The 24216-nt window shown below is 43.2% G+C and overlaps 1 long non-coding RNA gene across 2 annotated transcripts; it reads left to right on the top strand.

Moving 5' to 3' along the window:
* Positions 1 to 14: 14 nt before the first annotated feature.
* Positions 15 to 15554, top strand: LOC104917545. Of its 2 annotated transcripts, XR_004158633.1 has the most exons (4): positions 15 to 3175; positions 13525 to 13712; positions 13867 to 14001; positions 15468 to 15548. It is a non-coding gene; the product is annotated as an uncharacterized LOC104917545 (long non-coding RNA). The 2 variants fall into 2 exon arrangements; XR_004158634.1 differs by lacking the exon at positions 13867 to 14001 and having other exon boundaries at positions 20 to 3175; positions 15468 to 15554.
* The last annotated feature ends 8662 nt before the right edge of the window (positions 15555 to 24216 follow it).

Genomic DNA, 24216 nt, shown 5'->3' with positions numbered 1-24216 from the left:
CGCGGGCTCGAAGCGGGAAGGGGCGCGGCTTTCCGGCCGGCTGCAAACAAAGGAAAAGCCCTCTGCGCCTGCGGGGGGCGGCGGGCGTGTCCTGCGTGCCTCCAGGGATCGCGCTTCGCTCAGAATGCGGAGCTCCTCTGCTTCTGTGTCAGCTGGCGGTGCGGCTTGGAGAAAGAAAATACACTGCTGTCCTGGTATAGGCACGCAGGAGTAGGCTGGATGTGGCCTTTGTTAGGGGGTTTCGTCGCCTCTATGTAGTAGATGTGAGGAGTTGGCTGTTCCTTGGGCAGTGCTTGGTGTTGGTGGATGGCCTTACGGGGCATCATCTGCTGAGGGTGAATGTTGTGAGCAGCCTGGTCTCCTGTGCAGGAATAGAGGCACACACCTCTCTGAGGATGTAGATTCATAGTACAGGCCAGCCTCTGTATATTGCCACCGGATAGGCAGTCCTGTCTTCCTCTCTGATAATCCTGGCTGGGCTCTCCTGTTTATTTACAAAGCAGTAACCCTGATGTTGCCATCTGGTGAGGCGTGCCTGGGGTCCAACTCAGCTAAAAGCCAGTTATGCCCCTGCAAAAAACAGCTGGCTTTCAGCTGCGCCTGCTCCTGAACGAGGTGACCCGACAGAGCTGCAGCAAGCACCAGGAGGATGGAGGTGGAGGCAGGAGGAGCCCACTGAGACCACAGAAGAGCTGAGCTGCACTGCTGCAGTCACTCCCTGCTGCCACAGCTCCTGTGTGACAGTGCTGAGAGCATCCTGCTAATAACAGCCTAGTGATAGCTCCCGATGGCAATGTAATTTGTCTGGAAAATGTAACTTGCAATCTTAAGGTAGCAGCATGAGGTTGTATCTCAGTAAAGTTCTCAGAAATGCTAACTGATGCAAGTGAAAGAGCAGGGATTGAAACTAGTTGCTGAGAGTACCACTTAATGCAGCGTGTGTGAATGTGTCACTCATAGATGTACATATCTCGCTTCCCTGAAAATCATGTGGAGATTCTTAGGCCTTTTTGAGTATTTTAGAACTGGAGCCAAAATTGTGATGAATTTATAACAGCTGCAGCTCTGGCTTCCCCTTTTTCCAGCTTTCTTCAAACTTTCCTGTCCAGGACATCAATTCCTGCTGTTCTGTCACATACAAAAGCATAGACGCTGTGCGGACACTGGAGACCTAAATGCTTGTCAGGGAAAGCAGACATTACGCAGCCCTGTGCCACCATAATCCATTCTCACAAGACTTATTGTACCTCTTATCACATTAGACAGCACGTAAACTGCTTTGTCTGAGGCTCGTATCCCTCATCTGGGAAACTGTGACAGAAAGAAGGTTGGTTAGTTAATCGTAACCTCTGTGTGTTTTTTTCCTTCAGTGTTTTCAGTAGTATTTGAGGCAGGTTGTTCTGCTTCCTAGTGGTATAGGATATCCTTGCTCCCACTGGCCTCCCTTAGAAGAGTAGCTACTGAACACAGTAGTGATTCCTTGTCACTCTTGTTGGACCTCTCAGAGCAAGGTCTGTTTTGGGAAGTGTCTGTGTGCACATTTTGCCAAGATCTGTGAAGTGGCAACAGGAGGAGAACAACTTCTCCAAAACCTAGCCATGTACATTAGCTGTATGTGAGGATTATAGGACAGTTCAGGCTGAAAGGGCACTTAGTCCAGCCTCTTACTCTTTCTCACATTATGTCTGTATGGTCTTTGATATGAGAGATGACAAAAAGAAGAAGGACTAACAGCCATCAGGAATTCATAAATTTGCTAATAACATAAAAGAATGGTAGCCATGAGTGTGATATTTTATAGCTTTTACTGCTGCTGTGATCAGACAAACTCCAGCTTTCCTGGCTGGGGTGACCTAAGAAATATTAGTTCCCTGACCGTCTGTTCTGCCTCTTGACTGAAGATTATTGCTTCCACAACAGTCCCAGGAATGGAAAGCGCAAATGTTTCTAACACATTTTAATATAAAATATGGCATTAAACTGTTCTTTATCTACAGTTTGAGCTAATTTGTTGGGCATTGTATTAAAACAGCTGGGACTCGTGTATTTCATTTCACTAACTTGCTGTCTAACAGTGATCTCAGGCGAGGAGAGTGAAGCAAGTTTCTGTGTGAGGGTGATGCTTCACTGAAACTTCTTTTACAGCTGGTGTATTCTCAGGTCTTACATCTTTTTATTTTCTTGATAAAGGTTATATACATAGCAGCCTGGGATAAGAGATGATGCTGGTGGGTGTCAGTGGCTGTGGTTAGACAGGCTCCAGCTGTGGTGGTAGAGAAGGGCATTACTCACAGTTGAACCCCAGAGACTTATCATGCCCCTTTGCAGCGATCTGCAAATCTGCCAGCTGAGCTGATTGCATGCCCTCTTTCTCTGATTTATTCTAGTTAGTTCAGTCAGAAGCTGATATAAATTAATGGAGCTCTTTTGCCGTGAACATTTGATTTGGTTCAAAAGTGTCTCTTAAGGTAGAATAATTGCAGACACTGTCAGATAAGTTTAAAGCTATTCACAGTTAGGGTCTGTGTCAGATTAACAAAACTGGTTTCTAAATTGATTTGGTTATCGTTACGTAAATTCCATAGATTGTGTCTAACTTAGGTGTTTGATGCAGGCTTTTAGCACAGACTTGCAGGGAACTTCATTTGTAGCCTTCTCCCACACACAAAGTCCTGCAGGAAAAGATTGAAAGCATGTGAAGTGAGATACCTATGAATTGTGAACTGCCATTTGCTTTTGTCTTCTCTTCCCCTTGCAATTATATTTAACTTGACTACTGGAATTATTATGCTTCTGTAATAATGCTTAATGCTCACATGCAGACATAATTCTTTACCAAAGGTCTTATAGGTTACACTGAGAAATGCTGTAATAACAGAAGGTAAAAAACAATAGGGAGGCAATTGAGAAAAGAAGGAGGATGTTACATATTCATGGCTATTAACCTTCAGGGGAAGTTATGCACGACTCAGTAAAGGCATCAGTAGATACACACTGTTAATTTCTATACGCACATAGTAATTCTTCTCCTGCCTAGATATTTTTATTGGATGAAATTTATCATGTTGACACATCTACTCATTTCTTTTCTAGGAAACTCCATCAGAGCCTGAACCTCCAGAATTTGTGATGGAGTAGCAACACAGAAGGATGTAGTCAACATCTTTCATACAAGGTACACCTCAAATGCCATGGATTGTTAATAAAGAGCAGTTCAAGGGAAAGCAGTTGAGATTTGCATTCTGCCAGAAAATGAGGGTAGGGATGGCCACTGGTTGTTGTATTTAACTGTTCAAATGTAAACATCTTCTTGTTGACTTGTGTATATAAATTAGGCTTCCTCTAGTTTTTCTTCATAGTGGAGAGAGAGAGGTACCTCTCTTTGACCAAGATGGACTGTGTTGTATGTTTAATTTTTTTCCAGTGCTTACAGGAGTAAGCCAATCACCATGAAATTAGGTGCCAGCCCTGTAGATGCATAAAGTCAGCTGAGAGGAGTCTGTTGTGTTGTTAGAGTCCAAGAAAAAGATGTCATGACACTTACAACTAAATTGATTGAAATTATGAAGAAGAAGCCAATGTCAGAAAAATAGAAAATGCAGGTAGAAAAAAGGTAGATCTTTCAACTGTGTTGTAGCAAGTCCACAGTAAGTTGGAAAAAATTAGAGATTCTCCTTTTAGTCTTTGGACAGAAATTAGAAGAATTATCAGAAATTAGGACATTGTGTTTCTTGGTATATTTGATAAGCGAAAGGATTTTGCATCTCCTATAGCATTTGGAGAAGGAGTAAGAAAGTAGCTGACAGTAGTCAGAGAGGAAGACTTCAATGGAAACCTAAGAGAAAGTGAAGCTGGGCCCATGAAGCTGTGTGTCAGCAATTGTTACCTAAAAACTGGGATAGGAAAAGAAAAAGTTTATTCACATCATCCCAGCCCTGTTGTGCCTCACCAGGTGGTTTAAGGTGACAGTTTCACAAATTTCATCTGTGTGCTAGGGCTGACAACTAATAAGTCGTCTGTGGTACACAATTAAGCAAAAAATGCTTGTTAGTATAACTCTTCCATGGTGAATTGTGGATTTTAGGCTGTGGTGCTAAAGATACGACAATTCTGGAGTCTGTCCTTCTGCAGTAATTCTAAAACTTTTTGTATAATTTCATCTACATTTGACAAAAGGGTTGATGCCTTAATGATAACCGAGTTTCCTTTAGTTTTTAGTAAGTGGTGTGGTAGAAAGAATGGGCACAGTTGATGCTTCTGCTGAGCACAAGGTAGGCAGAAATTAGCTGTTAAATATTTCACTTGGCAACAAACTGCCCAGTCAGAATGTTTTAAGTGACCGACTGCTCCATGCATACTGCTGCTTGCAGCACCCACCTCTGTGCACAGCCGTGGTTTTATGCATGACCCATAGGCAGCTGTTTTGTTGAAGTAGGAGTGCTGAGGGGAACCAATTACAAAGCCATAGGATACTAGCCTCCAGTGGTTTGAACCAAACAGTTATCTCAGTTGAGCCTGTTAACTCAGACGTGGCCGTAAATTTAGGTCACGCTGGTATATATTATTCTCCTTCCCCTGTAGATACTTCTCTAACTTAGGAGTGGCAGTTTCAAATTCAGGAGCAGTTGGGCAGCTTTTTACACACTGCTTAGGTGTCCAAACCAGTGGAATAAACAAAGCACAGTTAATACATATTAATGGCTTGTCCAGCGTATTCGATTTATTAGGTATTTTAGTTCCAGCTCTGCAGTGAGAGATATTAGAAGATGAATTGGCTTTAACAATCCACTCCTGTAAACACATTCATCCAGAACAGAAGGTAGCTACATATAAAGAGTGTTCTTCAAAGTATCAGTAATCCTTTTCAGGGTTATCTTGAACATCCCTTTGAATAATACTGTGATCAATGGCAGTGATGGTGGTTATGTTTGGAACATTTGAGAAACAAATTGTGCTCTGGTATTTATGCAGGGATCAGGAATCTGCAAGTCAGGAGTGCAGAAGGTAAGCAAACCAATGGCCTTGCATTTGTATTGAAAAAACGACTTCATTCATTGAGAACTTCTTACCTCCATTTAGCAATACGTAAGCAGTTCTGAGAGAATAGGAGCAATGCAGTAAATGGCAAAATATAATTACTAATGAAAATTTAGCCAAAATTACTAACGGACTTTTAAAAAGTGCTTAAGGAAAACAAACAAAAAAAAATTAAATAAGACATGTTAGTCATCATTTCAGTAGTCATGTTTCCCCATTCTGGTCTTCTAGTATGATTATTGTAAGGAATATACTGTGGTTTCCATGTGAACAACTTAATCTGCTTCATATTTTGAGGAAAAAAAAACAGGAATCTTTTTTTAAATTTAAAATTTGGGCTGTACTTGCAAGATGTGCTTTTGTTAACTGTTCATTTATTTAAGAAATGAGAAACAATTGTGTCAGTAGAGGGTCAGTAGAAGGTCAGCGACACAACTGCATCTCTTAAAAGAACAGGCATTGTTATCATAGCCTTGGTTAAACTTATTTAAATTATTATAGCATCCCTTTCGCATTCTTGGAGGAATATTCATTGCATGCATTTAAACACACAACTTAGATGCCTAATTTTGGAGGCTTGTCTCCCCAGATGCCTTGCATAGTTGAAGGAGTGAGAGAGGCTCCTCCAGAGAGCAATTCAGACTATGTTAGTGAAGCTTCGGCTCTGAGTTTTCATCTGGAGGAGCCTCTTCAGCTTTGAGAGCTGTTCTGTGCTATTCTTTGCGTCTTTTCCTTGGCAACAAAACTAATGTTGCCAGTGAACTAATCTCCACCCCTCCACGCTTGCTTATCACTGTCACTTGTGCCAGCACAGCTGTTTATGCAGTGGCACTGGCAGCTAGGTTGGTAAAAGACACGCTGAGAAAGAAGATGTTGCTTTTAATTCAGACCACACCTCTGATCTGGTTTATCTTTGTAAACAATTTAACCTGCATGCCTGAGGAAGTGATGAGCTTTAGCAAGAGTCAGAAATGAATTTTTGAACTTGGGAACCTGTCTGCTGAGTGTACTCCCAGGAACAAGATGTATTCAGCTTCAGGGTTTAAGTTCAGGAGACCAAGTCCTTTATCAAGAATCATTCTGTTCACATACATTGTTTTTGTATCAGTAGTGTTTCACAAATATCCTAGAGGTGTTTTTATGGTTTCCATCACTGTAAGAAAGAGATAATCTAACCTTATGTATCTGTTAGTCGTGTGAAAATAGCAGTAGTTTACTAAGAAAACAGCATGTAGGATTTAGAAACGTACCTGGAGAAGGTGTGCTAAACTGTATGAAGAGAGAATATGAGCATACATGAGAGTATGGTGTAGCCACTAACATAGAGTAACTGCTATCAAGTTGGAGTAGCTGAAGAAGTTCCCCACCGTTCATCAGACACACTAAAGACAATTTACTTCTGTGCATGAGCTAATTGCCTTCGATTATTTTCAAAACCATTGGACAGCCTGGCCTTTTTGAGTGGTGCTTCAGTCAACCTCTGTTAGATATATGCTATAGGAAAAAAAATGAAGCAGTCCTATAAGGTCCATTTTCTTTCAATTGGCTATGGAGGGAGGTGAACTGTCTACGTCAGTTATGAAATAGCTGTGCTGGGCCAGCTGAATCCCACCCACAGACAGCACGGCTGTTCCCCATACATAGCACCACAGGCTGCAGGGAATGTACTGACCTCTAAAACCACTCACACTTGGCTGCAAGCACGACATGACTAAAACGTCACTTTCTGATTATTAAAATCACTCCACTTCTGAAGAATTCGGTGCCACCAGTGACCATTGCTCGGGCACTTCTGCTGTCTCTAACAGTTAAGACATTTCGTGTTGTTACTATATTAACTATCATGTTTTAAAAGTGTCCTTTTAAAACAGTTAGGAATGCTGGCCACAAACCCAGTGAGGTGAGAAATTTGTTAATAAGTTTTAATAGTTAATAATTTTTACATGGCATCTTGAGTGCTGCTTTTTAAAGTCCCATAGCCATCAGGATAGATTTCTTAATAACCTGTGAAGAGATTGTTTAGTTATATATTTATCCATGACCTTCTGTAACTTGACCTGGCTAATTGCTTTTTCTGGCTGTAGTCTCACCTCACAGTCCTTCTCCGTGAAAGTAAGAATGAAAACATTCATAAAGAATCACTGGCTCAGCCCCAGCTGCAGAGTACTGCTGCCGACTGCTCTGCCTGCCCCACATAGCCCTGCACACTGGATCTTGTCCGTGTACTTTGTGGTATTTGCCCGGTCCTGCAGCAGAGTTGTTATTTTAATGTATTTTTCAGCTTAGAGTGTGATACGTGAGGGCTGTACAGCATCCTGCTAGAGTGGTGGTGTTACAATTTGAAATGTAGTATTACATGCCCTGTGGTACAAGTGAGGGTGTTTGGAGGAGGGGATTTGCTGAACCCGTTGGGACAGTGTTGCACAACAACGGGGATCCAAGGGTACCTGGTATGACATTCTAGGCTTTATTGTCATCTGGGAGTAGTTCTGCAAATGAGTTACTCAAGATTTATGCCTTATCTGTATCCAAACAGATCACAAAGGAGAAAGTTGACAGTTAAGCAGCAGGGATGCTCAGCTTCTCTTGGCCATGTTGTAGATACAGTAATGTTTTAAGTAGATGTTTTAAGTGCCTACTTTAGTTCTATGACAGAGTGAATAGGACATAAGCACATAGTTTCATACAGGTTACCTCAGTACATACAATAGCTGTAAATAGACCTTGCATACAGAAACAGTTAATACCGTATATTGCAAGCACCTTAGCATTTCATTCATGTTGCTGAAATAAAGCCACTTACATTCCTGGTTAGTAGCTCCACCTGCAACTCAGCAGAGCTTTGACTGCCTCTTAGCTCTAAAAATAAAATTCTCCTTACTGAGATACCATATAATTCAATGATAGTCTCAGTGGGGAGGTAGCAGAAAAGTGGAGTAGATTAAATTAATTGTTGTATGGAAGCTTTTCATACATTGCGTGGGATGCTTATATTCTTCGTTATACCATATGGTATCCAACTGTAACGTGATAAAATTACTAATGCAGGACAATAAATAACATCATGATTACGTGTTACAGGTCCCACCTCATACATGCAAAACAAGTAATTATAGTTGGAGTGAATAATGGAGATTTGACTGTTGTATCTAGGAATACATTTAAAAGGACACAATGTTGTTATTAAGGGTGGGAGTTGTCTTTTCTGACTTTACAGATTGAGTAAGGTGTCCACTCTGAGCCAGTCAGTGATCTCCAATTGCACCTGTGGTCAGTAGAGGGGAACAGCCACTTCAGAAGATAAATGGCCCCTCCAGACTTGGCCAAACAGTTTTAGAGGGATGCGTCTCAGAACTTCACAGGAGCAAAAAATCTTCTACAGTATCTTCTAGAGGAAAATGGAATGCATACAGGAAAACCTGTTCATACATTGTTGCCTTTCTCAAACAAATCTCCACCTGTATTCTCTGCTTCAGCAGACAATCATAAATAACAAAACTTTTGATAATATTTAGGTCTTCTTTTACACATCCCAGTGATGAAAGTTCAACTGTTTCTCTGGGCATTTGTTTAATACTTAATGTAAATCACCTTTGCTGCAATTTAACTCAATTTCATTATTCTTTGTCATGATTTTGCATATTTGGAGATCATTATTCCCAATTCCCTCCTAGTTTTCTCTATTCTTGACACCATTTGTGTCTTGACACTGAAATAAAGTACTGTTGTGATGCTAGTAGGATTTACGTACAGTTAAGCCTCTCAGACAAAATGTAAGGGGAATGAAAATCTGGAGGTTGGATGAGGAGAGAGTGGAGGTTGTTCTCCATCTCACCTTTCTCTTAGCATTGCAACCGATTGCACCTGACCCTGGACTCTCATTGTTCCTATCCACCACACTGTGATGGAGGTTATAAAGCAAGGTGACATTAGAGCCCTGGAGCTTCCTCTTTGTTTCATATTACTTGAATTTAGAAAGTGAACCAGACCAACATCTGCATGGCCCCCGGTAATCTAGGTCATCCAATGACTCCATAAGAGCACTGATATTTCCTGGTACACTTACGATTGCAATACTGTTGTGTTGTTAGTCTGTCACTCAGCACTAATTTAGATGGAGTAATCCCAATTCATTCTGTCCTTTCTGATAAATCGCAGGCAGGTGGGGATTAAGTATTTGATTGATTGTTACCCTTTCATGGACTCCTACCAGTTCACAGCTTCCAAAGACATGATGGCTACACTCAACAGTGAAAATCTAGGGACTAACTATCAGTGTTTACCTGCATAATGTAATTTTTGTCTCTCATCTTTCTTTTTTCACTGGGTTTCTACACTTTCCAATTTACTTAAGTGACACTTCCACAATTTCATCAAAGACATAAAGAAAAATCCAGTTATTTTCTTTGTGTGTATTGCCTAAGGATCTTGAAAGTTACCTTTAATACAGAACATTTCACAGGACTGTGCATTACGCCACAAAATGATTCTTAACATGTTAATTTAAAACATATTTTTCTATAGATCAGTTCATAAAGAGGGAGGAAGGAAGATATTTAGCTCCAGACAGCACTTGCAATAGAAGTCAGTTATTTCTCTACAGCATTTTTCCTTTGAAATATCACTAAATGATTTCCAGAGAGAGGAAGAATGTAATTTAATGATCCCTTGCACAGCTCTAACACCTTTCATTGGAGCATCTCAAAGCATTTCAGACAAGCCTGAAAGCTTGCCTGTTCTTCTTCAGCTATATCAGTTGGCCTAATGAAAGATATTATGTCTTCCTACACACCTTGTATTGTTTAGCACTCAAATTTATCATCGTTGTTTTACAGATAACTAGAAGGAGGCACAGAGAATTCACGTAGTTTCATTTCAGACAATGAATTCTGTGGGGTCCCATTTTCAGTGAGGCTCCAGGCTTTGCAGGATACACGCTCTCGGGTTACAGTCAGGTGTGAAGCAAAGTGTTCGTCCCACTGGCATCAGTGGCAAAATTCCCATTGATCCGAATAAGGCTGAAATTGTGTGCTAGCTTTTCTAACTGCTGCCTGCCAGAATCAACTTCGGACCCGCACATCCTGCCTTGTGCGTCACTATTAGTGATGAAGGTTCTGCAGCCCACATCGTGTCTGCTGTTATGTTCTCAAGAAGTGATCAAGACAAATCTAAATGAGGAATGAGAGACCCCAGCAACAGGAGGGGTCGTTGCACAGTGAGTGTACTTGTTAACAGTCTCCTTGCAGTTACTGCAGATGAATCCATCTGCCTTTCATGCACACACTCTGTGCTGACGAAATGAGCCATATGAGAGCTGTTTGAGTCAGCTTGCACTGACGTGGATGCGTGCTGTCCTCACTGGCGAGTGTCCCAAGTTACAGGTGTACTGCCAAGACCTCCGCAAAGCCTGTGTCAGGTCCTGCTATCGTTTGACCTTTTCTGCTTAAAAGACAGTCTAACGTTTTTGAGCAAATTGAGAGATCTCATCCAGCTTTGTATGTGCCTAGTTGAGATGGTACATTTGGCTCTACGGCACCACGTGCAGCTATAAACAAGTGCTGTCTTGAGAAAACAGTCTCAAAGAATTGTTGAGCAGTCTTTCCACTAAAATGTTCATGAAGTATGCACTATCATCAAGGGCTGTATGCTACAAGAGAAATAAGCAATTTAAAATACAGATTAAAAAAGGAACACAAAGGGAGAAAACAACTGTGTATGCAGTGTACAGCTGTCCTCTTTTTGCTGTTGAGGATGGCTGAATGTGGTCCTGGTAAGAAAAAGAGGATCGTTTTCTCTCCCTATATTGTCCACTTGTTCCATACTGAAGGAGTTTTCTCAAGCTTACTGAAGGTGTGGCCACTCAGTCCTAGTATATTCTTGATAATTTTCTATCTAAATTCTCAGTGAATACTCTGGCTATTGTGCTAGATGGAGAGCAGAAAGCTCTTGCTCATCTGGCATTTGTTATCTACAGCTGTCTTCCCCTCTTTCTTAGTTATTTCAGGCTATGGATAAGCTAGAGAAAGATAAAAAGGAGTTTTTCATACCATCAGTTTCAATTTGAAGCTAAAGAACTCCAAACTGCAAGTCTCACAAAAACATTCTCTGGTCTTTTTGGCTGAATTAAATGTTGGTCTTTCTATTATTTCTTATATTATGAGCTGCTTGTGGATCTTTATATCTGATCATTCTCTCCTTGTGTTGAAAAACAATATGTGGGAGTTTCTTTCCCTACCAGATCTTTGTGGGTTACTTGCTAGTAAACTAATTTTACATGACTCAGATTTAAATAATAAAAAGGCTTAACTCCAGCCCAAGAAGAGTTTATTGTCCACAACTGTAGCCTAGAGACAAACCCCAGCACCTTTGGGACTCAGCTGAGGCAGCAATTAGGCAGCATTTTATTGTGATGCAGTGAATACGCAAAAGATGGAGCTGGGATACTCTCGAGAGCTTAGAAACAAAATTGGCTTCCTGGAGAGAGAACATAAGAAATCTGGCAACCTAAAAATATTTAAAGAGCTTAGGGTTCCCAGGGGAGAATTTCAAGCTATTGAAGTGGAAAAGACTGAGCATTTGCTAAGATTGAAAAAAAAAAAGGGGAGGGGGCTACATGAAAAACGACAAAGTGTACAGATTTTTTTTTTTTTACTGTAGCATGTTTCAAAGGGGAAAATATAATAAACCTGAAATCAATCTGTAGCACAGACTTCAATGCAGTGTTCCAAATCAAACAGCCTTGGTTTGAAAACAGGAGTCAGAAGATTTTATTTTTTTTTCATTTCAGAATTATGAGTGATTGAGGCCAAGAAACCATTAAATGAGGTGAAAGGTCTAGGCTAGAGGGCATCTTGAGCAAGTCTAATGAAGTCATGGTTGCTTCAGTGGCCACGTTCCCAAGGGATTTTGCTGTGTCTGTCGCTGCATCTGTGTTCCTCCTCTGGATCTGGCTCCCTGGGCTTTGCTGTTACATTCCAGGAACCCTGCGTAGCCCTACTCCAGCAGCTCAGTGGCGTGTAGCATCCCTGTGTCAGAACAAAGACATGTGGAACATCATTTAGCTCACCCAACATTTGATGTCTGTCATACAGACATCTACCTGTGGGCTGGTCTTGCCTGCCTGCCTTTATTGTCAGCAAAGAGCGGCAGGAGCTACAAGACACAATTTAGCTCAACTGAATGTGAATTTCTAATGTATGTTAAAAGTGCCAATTTATCTGTGACTTAAAATGGAGTCCTAAGGTGATTAACTCACAAATGAACGCCTACGGTTTAAACATCTCCATTTGTTCAATGAACTCTACCCACACAATGAGCATTACTCCAGTGCAGACTATATGTTAGAGCTTTCTCTGTTGTGTTTGGGCTTATCCCTTCATGCACCTTGTATTTAAGCCTGTATCTAGGACTACTACAAAATAACTGAAATGGTTCAGCTTGTGTCCCAACATGAACAAGTGGCCTAGGAAGTGCATGATGTTTATCTTGTTGTCCTGTCCTCTCCCCTTTGCCACTCCTTCACATTACCCTGACCACCCTGCCTCAGCCATACAGCTCCACTCATGATTTTGTGTTTCAGAAGCAAGTCTGTTAACAAAAGAAATCTCTGCACCGAGGTTCGGAGCCGGATGACTGATCAATGTGGGAGGGCATGCTCTGCTCCTCTGTACCTAAGTAAACTTCATCTGCATAAAGTTTTGATGTCTCTGTTGTGTTGACTTTGACAGAACAAGCCAGTAGACAAAAGCAGTCCTTGATTTTTAAATAGTGCCATGAGCCATACCCATTCTGTGCTGAACACACTCAATTCCTTCCCACAGCAAAAGGCTTCCCTTTCACATGTTTTATGTCATAGGTTTCCCACTCATTGGTTCCACCACTGGCTGAGAGGTTTCTACACTATGGTTGTGATTTGTAGGACAGATGAAGTTTGTTGCTGTTATCTTTAATGTGGCAGTGTATGGGCCCTGCTTCAGCAACTCCAGGGCTTGCTGCAAGATGCCTAGTATTCCAGGCTTTTGTTGAGCCATACACGCAATGCTGTACATATTGCAAAGCCACCCTGCTCATCCTGCTCTTGGTTATTGCTAAATTGCCCAGAATCCATCTCTTTTGTTTGTCAGAAATTAGGCACCTCTGGTAAACAATAAGCAGCAGGAAAAAGGATGGCATTATCCCCTCTGAAGCATACCAGTGTAGCAGCCAGTTTCTGGATACACCATTCACAGAGCAGAAAGCAAACTGCTGGCTGGTGTGCAAATGTTACTGCAAACACAGCATTCCCCTGGGAGGCTGAGCTGTAATGTGCACAGACTACGTGGAGCAGTTCTGGATGAGCAGAGGACATGCGTATCACAGCATGTTGCAGAAGGCTGTGGTTCTGGTACTCTGTGCAAGGCCTGATATGTATTTAAGGCATTTCCTGCTTCAGCAATGTTTGATAGGAAACTGATGCACATTTCCTATACTGGGTTCCTGTATTTCCAGAAATAAATGCAGTCACATCTGCAGGAGAGAGGGAATCAGAGCCTATGGCCAGAACCTGTGTGGAAGCGCTTCCTGGTTGCTGCTGTGTCAGTGGTGAGGGACAACACACACTGCACAGCTCCCCGTGATGCCAAAGGGGGGACATTGCTGAGGAGCTGCTCAAATACGCTCATTCCTGACTGCACCAGGTAACCTTCTTTATGCTTAAAATCCTGTTCTTCTCCAAAAGTAATATGGAGGAGAAACAATGTGGTGGAGATCAGGCTCTGTGTTATGTGGAAATGATCAGCATAAACTATGAAGGGAGCTGGGCATACCTTACAGGAGTTTTATTGCTTGCAGCAGCCATCTGCAGCCTAAGAATCAGGGCCTCACACAAGGAATCCAGAGCTGCCTGCCCTTCTGCAGTACACCAGCTCTTGCTGAAAGAGCACTGGCAGAGAAATAACAGATTGCAGCAAGACTTGAGAGAAACAGGTACAATCAGTTGTCATATTGCTGGGTGACAAGAAAAGAAATGTTTTTATGCCTACCGAGATGTGACTAGCTTGTCAGTTATGTAATCTGCTAAATCATGCTGTTGTCATGATCAACGAGTAGTTTTTACAGCAGCAGACCTTAGGCAGCTTCTTGGCATTAAGGATCCGGGCTGCACTGCACTAAGCATTAAGCACAGCTGTAGAAAAGACTGAGAATCTTCCATCAATTCTGATTGAGGCCATGTATTTAGTGTTCTCAGATTAAGATGCAGTGATTTAAAACCAAGCAGACTCTTCTGAAAGTGTTTTCTTGTCAGCAGTGGTGGTGGTTTGGGTTTTTTTTTGTTTGTTTGATTGTTTTTGTTTGTTTGTTTTTTAGTTGCTGATTTTTATGCTATGCTATATATTTGATATATAGTTCAGCCAAAACAGGGCTTGTATTTTGGTAGACCTGACTGGGGACCAACTGTGCAAAGTGTCAGGTCAGAAAGTGCTTCATTAGGGTACTTCAGAAGTGCCAGTAGTGCTTTGTACTTTTGCTGAGATGTGCTTTTACCATCTCAAAGCATTTTACAAACTGAAGTGGTAATCCTGACTCTGCAGTAAGAGATACCAGCATTACTTTCATTACAAATAGGAAAAATGAAGAAAAACAAAAGGGGCAGGGAGTGATTTGTATCTTGTCGGTGGCTGGGACTCCTTTCTCTTGTCCCCATTTTTTGCTCTAAGCACTAGATGCATTGTTTCTTAGGTGTTATCACCGCCATCCTTTAGCTGATGAACAGTGGGGCACGGAGTAAAATAAAGCCGAGTGAGGCCAATATTCTTCTCAGGAGATACTGATACCAATGGAACTGGAGTAGCTTTGAAATTACTGCACTATGACACCTCATTAAAGAACAGTATGTTTTAGGAAGGAAGGAAGTCTTGTGAGCAAAATTCACACGGATTGATACCAAATAGTAGCTGGAGGACTAAGTTTTGATTATGGTAACTATTTATTTCTTCTTCATGATGCAACAGAATTTGGTAAATGGCGTTATTCTCCTCATTTTACTGTTACTTTATTTTGTTCCTGGGAGCCCTGTCTCCAATGAAGCCGTTGTTCACTAGGTGTTTTGAAAACAGTGACACCAGGACCCTGTGACATTCCTGAGCAAGATGTGAAATAACTGAAATAGGGAAATGGAAGAGGTAAGGTGACTTGCGTCAAGACAATGAAATGAGGTGATACTGCATGACACAACCCAGATCTCTTGAACACCAGGATACTGTCTGCTCTCAGCAGCTGTCCACACAAGCAGACTCAGCTTTTAGAATTACAGGTTCCAGGTCATGGAGTAGAGAGAGAAGAAACCAAGATAAGATCCTTTCCCAGGCAGAAAGGAGCCCAGACAAAGTGCTTTGAGTGTCAGTACGGTGGCGAACTGCTGTTTTAGTTCCTGTCATGTGGTTCCGTTGCAGGAGTGACCTCCCCTGGAACATCCCTCTCAGCTCTCTTCTCCACTGTGCTCCTTACTGGCTGCTCTCCATGCTCGTGTCCAAGTGGCAGATGCAACCAGGACATGCCTTTGGGAAATCAGCTCCTCCCTGCATACTCTGTTTGGAGAAGAAGAGGGCTGTGATTATTGCTCCCAAATGAACTGTAATAGCTATTTACCCACAGCAAGAAAATGTTATTTTTGGGCAAAAGGGAGATGTAATGTTTTCCTGTTACAGTAGTTGGCAGCATTTCTCTATAGCCCAAACGTCTTCTTTAGCGGGATCTTTACTCGTTGCTGTAACTTTACTAGAGAAAGAGAAGTATGTGAACATTTTTGGAATTCAGACAAAATATAATGAAAGTAGGATAGCTTTAAACTCTGAGAGCCCCCAAATGATTGAATGAAAGAGCAGCAGAGTGGGACCCAGAACCAGGAACCTGAACTGAGAGGAGATGGGTGGCTAAGTGCAATGTGTATGTACAATGATTATCAGAGCACAGGCTATTTGGAATATATACAGTAAGGATATCACTTTTCTGGGCTTGTCCAGATGTTCTGACATACTGAATTTGAGTGATGGCATGGGGAAATGGGAACCAAATGAGTTAGCTGAAACAACTGAGGCCAACTTCGCTGAGTAACCTGAACAAAGATTCCAAGGTGGATTTCATGGAAATACATAATGAGAAAGTTAGGTAGTGACCTGCCTCTCTTACAGAATTGATTGTAAGCCATCCCACAACCCTGATTTTCTCTCTCATTATTATCTTGTTTCTAATCCATCGTGGCTTCAGGGGAGGGTTACTAGAGAGGCTGCTGTGGTTTAACCCTGGTAGAAGGTGTGTTTCAGTGCAGCTTCATCCTACAGTGCCTACACAGACATGACATAGCAAAGGAGGAACAAGCTCTCCTCGGGGAATGCTGAGGAGTCCTGTTCAGCCAGTTGCCAATGTTTGCCCAGTTATTCCTACATCATTTTGTTCCCTTGAGAGAGTGTTGCACACATTGCAGCAACTAATACAGCCAGACTGCAAGCTGCTTGTGCAGGGTGTAGATGGCAAGGTGTGTGAGGAGCAGCTGAGGCCCTTGGTGTGCTCAGCCCAGAGCAGAGCAGGCTGAGGGGAGGCCTGATGGCGGCTGCAGCTCCTCACAGGGAGCGGAGGGGCAGCGCTGAGCTCTGCTCTGTGTGACAGCGACAGGGCCCGAGGGAACGGCATGGAGCTGCGTCAGGGGAGGGCAGCTGGGGGTGAGGGAAAGGGTCTGCACCAGAGGGCGGTGGGCATGGAACAGCCTGCCCAGGGCTGTGGGCACGGCCTAGAGTGCTGGAGCTCAGGGAGTGTTTGGACAGTGCTCTCAGACATTGGGATTGGATTTGGGATGGTGCTGTGTGGAGACGGGTTGGACTTGATGATCCTTGTGGGTCCCTTCCAACTTAGGATATTCTATGATTTTATAACCATGATGTTGCAGGTGTTAAATCTAGTGCACCAGCATTGAGCTGGTGTGAAAGACTGTGGGTGCATAGCTGGATGGTAAATCAGTTAACACCTTAGGCCTACATACCATAGGAAAACCCCTTAGTTACATGTATATCAGATGTATGGCACCATTATGTAACACATGGCTGTTAAACCCCTTTTCTATATGTTCAAAGGAATGGAGGAATGCATGCATCCCATCCCAAGGCAGCTGCCTGCTCTAACCCCCACAGCTTTTGGGAAGGACTGCAAGATACCTTGAAAGCCCTTATCGGGTGCACAGCCCAGCCTGCAAGCTGAACCACAAAGAAATTAACTCTACCAGAGGGAGAGGAAGGAGGGAGGATTGCTCTGAGACCAATCAGCCCCCGGTGCCGCTGTCTGCCCAGCCAAAGGAGCACAAGTGTCAGCGCATAGGGAGCATGGGCATGTGGCTGGGAGAGCTGCCTTTTGGCAGGAGTTCAGCAGTGGATCAGCTTAGACCAGTTGTGAAACTGCACATTCCTGTAGTCCCCGAGCTGCCAGAATCAGGAACCAGAATCATCTGTGCTGGAGCCGAATAGTTCTGCAGTGAATGTTGATACTTTGGAGATATATGAAATCATTCCCAAGCAGAAAGGAGCAGATTCAGACCACTTGTGCACTGAGGGTGACCCAGTGTTATCCCGAGTGAATAAGTGCCTCAGAGCAGAGCTAGGGCCTTGTTCTCCAGAGCAGCTGGCATCAGTAGCTCATACAAGAACAAAAGGAGATAGCCACGCTGGGGTTTGCACCGGAGAAAGGAAGAACACAAGTTAACTTTACAGGGTGCCTTTAAAATAATGATACCTCATTTTGGATATCGTTTCAGTACTTTGCAGCAGTAATGATGTCAGGCTATAAGAAGGCATAATTTGTATGTGGATATAAGAACTTTTATTAGACTAGCTGACCAGGCTTACAGTGTAGATCTCCTCACAGCCTTTTTTCAAAGCTTATTTCAGATTGGAAGAACTCGTGTCTCCAAAATCTTGTTTTCCCCTTGAGATGGTTTGGTTAATAAACCTATTTCCTAGCAGTCTTGCTCCATTCCTAGTTCAAGGGGGCTCTCCAGACCAAAGATTCAGCTCATTGAATATCATGTTAAATACATATCAGAGCTGAGATCACAGTGTACGCTGAGTTAATTCTTTTCCCTTTTCTTCCCCCTGCCAAGCCTAGCCACACGTCATCTAGCAAAGTGATAAAGTTCTGCTTTATGTGTCCTGTACATTCAGGTTACACTTACCAGGTTATATACATATATATGTATGTTTCTTTTCAAAATCAGACAAGTTATTTAAGCCCTTTGTTTTTAGATAGTAGTCCAAAGGAAAGGCCCTGTCCAAGCCTTTGCTGCTCAGTAAACTGGAGTGTTTGTCCACCACTCCCAGAGTGGGATGGACACAAGCTAAAGAAGCCATTTTCAGACAAATTGCTTAATATGGGAGCAGTAACCTTGAAGAGGCCCACAAAGCTGTGCTGCTGTTGTAAAAGGGAACTTCACTGCCATGTAACTGTGGTTCAGAGGTGAAAAGCACACTTTGCAGCGGAAAGCTGGATTCCTTCCCCTCACAGCTGCAGCGCTGCTGAGGAGCTGAGGAATGCCCTGTAATTCTTCCTGCTTCATGCTTCCTTGCTATAGCTGCAGTCAGCATTACAGGAAGCAGTGCTGAACACACACCCTCCTTTTGTGCTTACTGAACCCTATGCTAGCAGCAAATGCTTGTCTTTTGTCAGCAAATAAAGTAGATAGCACAAGACACAGAAGATTTATAGGTATAACATCCCAGCACTGCAACTTGGATTTACCCTCACTCAAATCCCATTTACTTTAATAGGAATGTTGATGCTAAACATTCCTAATGTTGGAGATATTTACCCCATAGGGAGCAGATAATCAGAGAAGTAACAAGGTGCCATTTCCTACTGAAGGTGTTGTCTGACTGCAACCATATGTTAGTGGTACCATTTAGGGCCACAGTGTGAACTGGGAAGGTTCTTGTTGCTGTTATTTTACAAATAGAAAAGAAAACATAACAAAGAAAAAAAAGAAAGAAAACTAATATACCAAACCTGGAATGCTAGGATTCATCATCTGTCTTTCTTTTTTTAATTTTTAGAACATAAAATGTTATTTTGGAGTCAAACTCCCTGAGATTGTTAGATTTCTCTGACCTGTGTAACAGTGCTCCTCACAGGTGATTTGGTCCCTCAGTACAACATCTAAACGTTTCTTGAACACCTCCAGGAATGGTGACTCCACCACCTCCCTGGGCAGCCCATTCCAGCGCCTAACCACTCTTTCTGAAGAAATATTTCCTAACATCCAACCTGAATCTCCTCTGGTGCAACTTGAGGCCGTTCCCTCTCATTCTGTTGCTGTTACATGGGAGAAGAGGTCGACCCCCACAGCACCACGACCTCCATTCAAGCAGTTGTACAGAGCAGTAAGGTCACCCCTGAGCCTCCTCTTCTCCAAACTGAACAATTCCAGCTCCCTAAGCTGCTCCACCCCTCCCAGCTTTGTTGCCCCTCTCTGGACACACTCCAAGGCCTCCATGTCCTTCTTATAGTGAGGGACCCGAAAGTGAACACCGTATTTGAGATGGGTCAGGAAGTTATTTTCCATACAGTCTAGAAACCTCCAAATTCTTCCAAGAACTGCAAAATGCCACCACACCCTTTATTTCTCAGGTATTTTGCTCATTCCAGCAGAACCTCAGGACACACCGCTGATGTGTTCTGCTCATCCCCTTGGCTGCAGCTGTGTGCAGATGGCTTTCCTGCAGCAGACATAGAGATGAGTTTGGGGACGTATTAATGAGCGTATTAATGACGGATTAACCACAGTCCCTCACCTTGACATGACTTTATCTTGATTTCTTTTGGAAATGAGGCTTCTGCAATTTGCATGGCAGCTGTATACATGTGTTTCAGCGTGTCTTCCTTCACATCTGCCCTTCCCCAGTCACTTTGGAGTGCACAGATCAACTCCAGCAATCTTTAACAGACCACTAACGGTTTTAAAGGTAATTAAGTTGCTAAACGTTCATTAAATTCGACAGTCAGCTGCTGGAGAAAGAGCTTATTGTCATTTAAAATAACAATGTGGCTCAAGGCACAGTTGCCCCAGAGAATCCCCACCGGAGAGGATGTTGTGCAAGTCCCGTTTTCCTCCCTGCATGCCTTGTAGCAGAGCAGGATCCTGCCCTAAAAGCTGCAGTCCTTTTGCGGATTGTTTATAACGCAGATATCACAGATACATTTTAAAATAGGTAATAACTGCCAGACACTAATGAATTCCTCCAAACTCAGGGCAAGACGTAGCAGAGTGTGTCTTAGCATCCTGCCAAAGGAGGCAGTTCATTCAAAACTGTGAAGGGATTACCAGCAGTGTTACCCAAACCACTAGAAATAATCTTGTGGGATTAGAAAAGTGAATTTTGATGTGGTATATGCGGTAGCATCCAAACTGTTTTCATCAGATCTTTACGTTGAGCTTAGCGTATGTATTCTCCTTCACCCATTTTGTACTCACCCTCATCCATTTTGTGAGTGCCAGTGCAGCAGCAGAGACCTCTGCCTAATGCATCAGAGGAACAGCTGCATTAGCCAGTTGTCGGTTTGCAACAGAAATTCTCTCCCTTTGCAGCCCTACCCCACAAATACAGCAGAGCAGCATCCCAAGTCACAGTGTAAGGAAGCAGGAGGCACAGAGACATTGCTTCTTCTGAAGCCTCAAACCCTTGTGCCACTCCACAGTGAGGGGATGACGGGTATTGTGCTCATCCTCCAGCCCAGAGCTACCACTTAAAACAGATGTCTGTGTAAAAAAGGCCTCACACCTGCCAAACCACCAGCCTCAAGCTTCCTTCCTTGTTTTTTCAGGCCTCAGAATAACAAGAGCGTTTGTGCAATGTGCACCGTGCTCTGTGGTTTTCTCTTCTCCCTGAAGACATGCTATCTAATCTCCTCGGAGCAAAAAATCAAACAGCAGGCTTTGCAGGAGAGGAGAGAAAAGGTTAACAGAGACGCCACAAGCACTTTGCTCAGCTGGCTTCACTTTTCACCACACTTGAAAGAAGAGGAAAAAGTGTGGGTCGGTGGCACAGACCTTACAGGAGCATTTGCATCTGGCAAAACGTCTCAGTGCTGCATCTGGGCTGATTGTGCGGCGTGGTGCACAGCACACTGAGCTAGAAAAATCAGTTGGCTGAAAAGTCATCTCGATTCAAAAACTTTTAAGGGTTCGACTTGAAGCTGTGGTAAGGATTTAGTGTTTTATTGCTGCTTTGCTTTTGGTTCCTGTTTTTGCTAGCATTGAGAAACGAGGTGCTTAGGAAGCAGCGTGGTGTCACAGTATCAGCCTGTATACAAAGGAAGGAAGATGATGTGGCTGCACACTGTTGAGGAAAGATCCTGTTTGTACAGGGAGCTGCAGACTGTAAACCAGAACAGAACAGGGATGCAGAAAGAGCAGAAATTAAAGGAAATAAGCCCTAAGTGTGAATGTTGTCTGTGTGCAAGAGCCCATGAGAGGCGCTGAAACAGTTTTAAAACCTGGCTTATTTGTCTTTTCTCTGATTTCCTATCATTTAATGGAGGGGAAGAGAGAGGAGAGAGGAGACACACTTGGCTGCATTCCTCCACTGGTCTTTTCTTCTGTGTCAGTCCTGGAGCACGTGACTCCTGCAACACTTAGGTTTGCATCAAATCTGCCAGAGCTGACTAAAGGTTTCTTAGCAGTAATTCCTTGCTGGTTTTTATCCCAACAACACTCGATTGCAGGAATGTCTTCTGAAAAGGTCCTGTCTGCATTTCTGATTTTTTGGAAATATATAAATAATACATGGCCTTCTCTTCTTTCATTTCCATGAAATAATTAACTGATTTGATGAGCTTCAGTTCCTGATAAACATTTGCCTGTTTCACAGATGCTGTGTGTGTAACAGAGGGAAATTACTTCCCTGCAATGTGTGCCCATTTGAGATTATGTACTATTTTGTTAGCCTTTTTAAAGCACAGCCACTTAAGGTCATTACAGTCTCTAAATAAGGCTCTAATGCAATTTTAGATAAACTCGTCTTTTCAAAGTCGTATCAAACAAACATCTTGATAATGGAGTGTCTTGTCTCTGCAACAGGAGAATTAGTCTATGAGTAATCTGGGTGGTGCTGCAGCAAGTGTTTTGTTTTGAACTGATTCAAGCAGTTTATGGTCAAATTTAGAGACCAGTAGTGCACAGCAGCAAAACCTTGCATTCTTGTTCCTTTGTGCTTGTATATATAACCTTCCTGTGTTGTTGTGAACAACTCTGATCTTTGATACAGTAACTAGCTTCCTGCAGTAGGCAGAAGATAGAGCCTTAGCTGTGCTTGCAAGCTGCGTCAAGAATTTATCAGAGTTGCTGACTCCTAAAATGCAGGCAAGAGATGCCTGGGTACATATTATAAATGACTCTTTTCTCCTGGCCCACAGACTGTAAACAAGCTTGATGCAAATTCAGGCAAGGAAAGCACCATGCCAAGGAATTCATTGATTTCTTTGTGCTGTGACTCTGGTGGTCTGGGACTGCTAAAGCCATCTGTAAAAAGGCAACAAATGAAAATGCCTCCTCTGTGAAATTAGCAAGAATTTTAATTGCAGCAACCTTGAGCCATTCTGAAGCACATCAGAGCCCTCTTGCATCAGAGCAAAGAATAATATAGTTCTTATCCCAAAGCTCCCATGATGTGGTTAGCCAGGACTAAATGGGGAGTGAATCATGGCTTGGAAGAGACGAATCCGATCTGGGATATTCTTTTAAGCATTAAGATGAGCTTATTTGCTTGGGTGATTTCCACATGGAATTTGCCTGTTTTGAGCTTCTGTATAGCTGATGGGTGACATCATTGGATAGTTTTGGTCATTTTAGTGGGAAGTGCAGTATGATTTACAAGGGGAAAGCAAAGGAGGATAAAATCCCTCCTTTGTTTTAGGTGCTACATCTCCTGTGCAGTTTGCAATGTGGCTGGCACCATGTACTCTCCATGCTGATGGAATGGGACAAGAATAGGTACCAGGGATGATGACAGCTCCTGTGCATCACTGCAATGAGGCAACACAGTGCTGCAGGCTTCAGCAGCACTACCAGGTACCGTTGGGTCCGCAGGTATGATTGGGTGCTGTATGGATTGAAGCTCTCTAGGTATGGTTGAGTGCTGTATGACTGGGAGGTCTCCAAGTGCAGTTGGGTGCCATATGGATTGGAGGTCTCAAGGCTGCGGCTTGTTGGGAGGTATGAGCTCTGTGAAGCGAGTCCTGCCTTCCTATGTGGCACATGTGTGAAGTGGGAGCAGACCCCACTTCTGTTTTTAGTGGAGCTGTGTTCATATCCATCCATGGGATCCCTCCTGGAGGTCTCATCCCATGCCAGGAACACGGGATGTACACCACCCCAGCCACTGAGTGCTGCTGCCTGACTATAGCAGGAGGAGTTCCTAGAGGGACAGGGGCTCTGGGCACACAGCTCAGGAAACCATCAGTGCCCTTTGGGACCTCCACACTGTGGGTAGGGGCACCTGACAAAACATCAGGGAGCGCCTGACCCAGACGGCAAGATGTCCTCTCTTGTCACCCTTTTGGTAAATTTGTGCAGTCTCTCTTGAGTATTATTACACTGTGCATGTCTCAAAAGGAAATAGGAAGGAGCTTTGGATGGAAATTCTGAGCAATCAGCAATGGAGCAGAACCCAACCAACTTCCTGTAGCAGAGGCTGTGCTCTTCAGCTTGGAATGATCAGGGACCCTGAACTTTAAACAGAGCCTTCTGAAATTAGAAAGTGCTGGAGAAACTGTGAAACAGCAGCGAGATTGTCCTGGCTGTACGTACCCTGTAAAACAGATGGGATCAGGCCGGGTCTCAGCAGGGCAGCCACACTGCTTCGCTGCCCTCATGTCTCCCAGCACAGCTTGGCCATTGCCTCTGAGCCTTCCTGAGACGCTGTTCCTCCAGGCTTGGATAAAGCCAGCTCTTTTTGTTCCGGGGGTGGCGGTGGGAGAGGAGCTTGCTGTATATAAGGGCTCTGCCACTTGCTGAAGGGCGAGAGAACACACCCTGGCCTGTTTTGTTTACGACATAAATCACAGTGTCAAATTTGTCTTAGCTTCACCAGAGATATGCCAGAGAGATTTTTATCCCATAACAGCATTACGCATGTACAGCTGCCATGAAAACACATGTGAATAGAG

This window comes from Meleagris gallopavo, chromosome 1 (genome assembly GCF_000146605.3).
Source record: "Meleagris gallopavo isolate NT-WF06-2002-E0010 breed Aviagen turkey brand Nicholas breeding stock chromosome 1, Turkey_5.1, whole genome shotgun sequence".
Taxonomy (NCBI): Eukaryota; Metazoa; Chordata; class Aves; order Galliformes; family Phasianidae; genus Meleagris; species Meleagris gallopavo.
The sequence above is the reverse complement of the archived record's forward strand: the minus strand, read 5'-3'. Positions and strand labels throughout refer to the sequence as shown.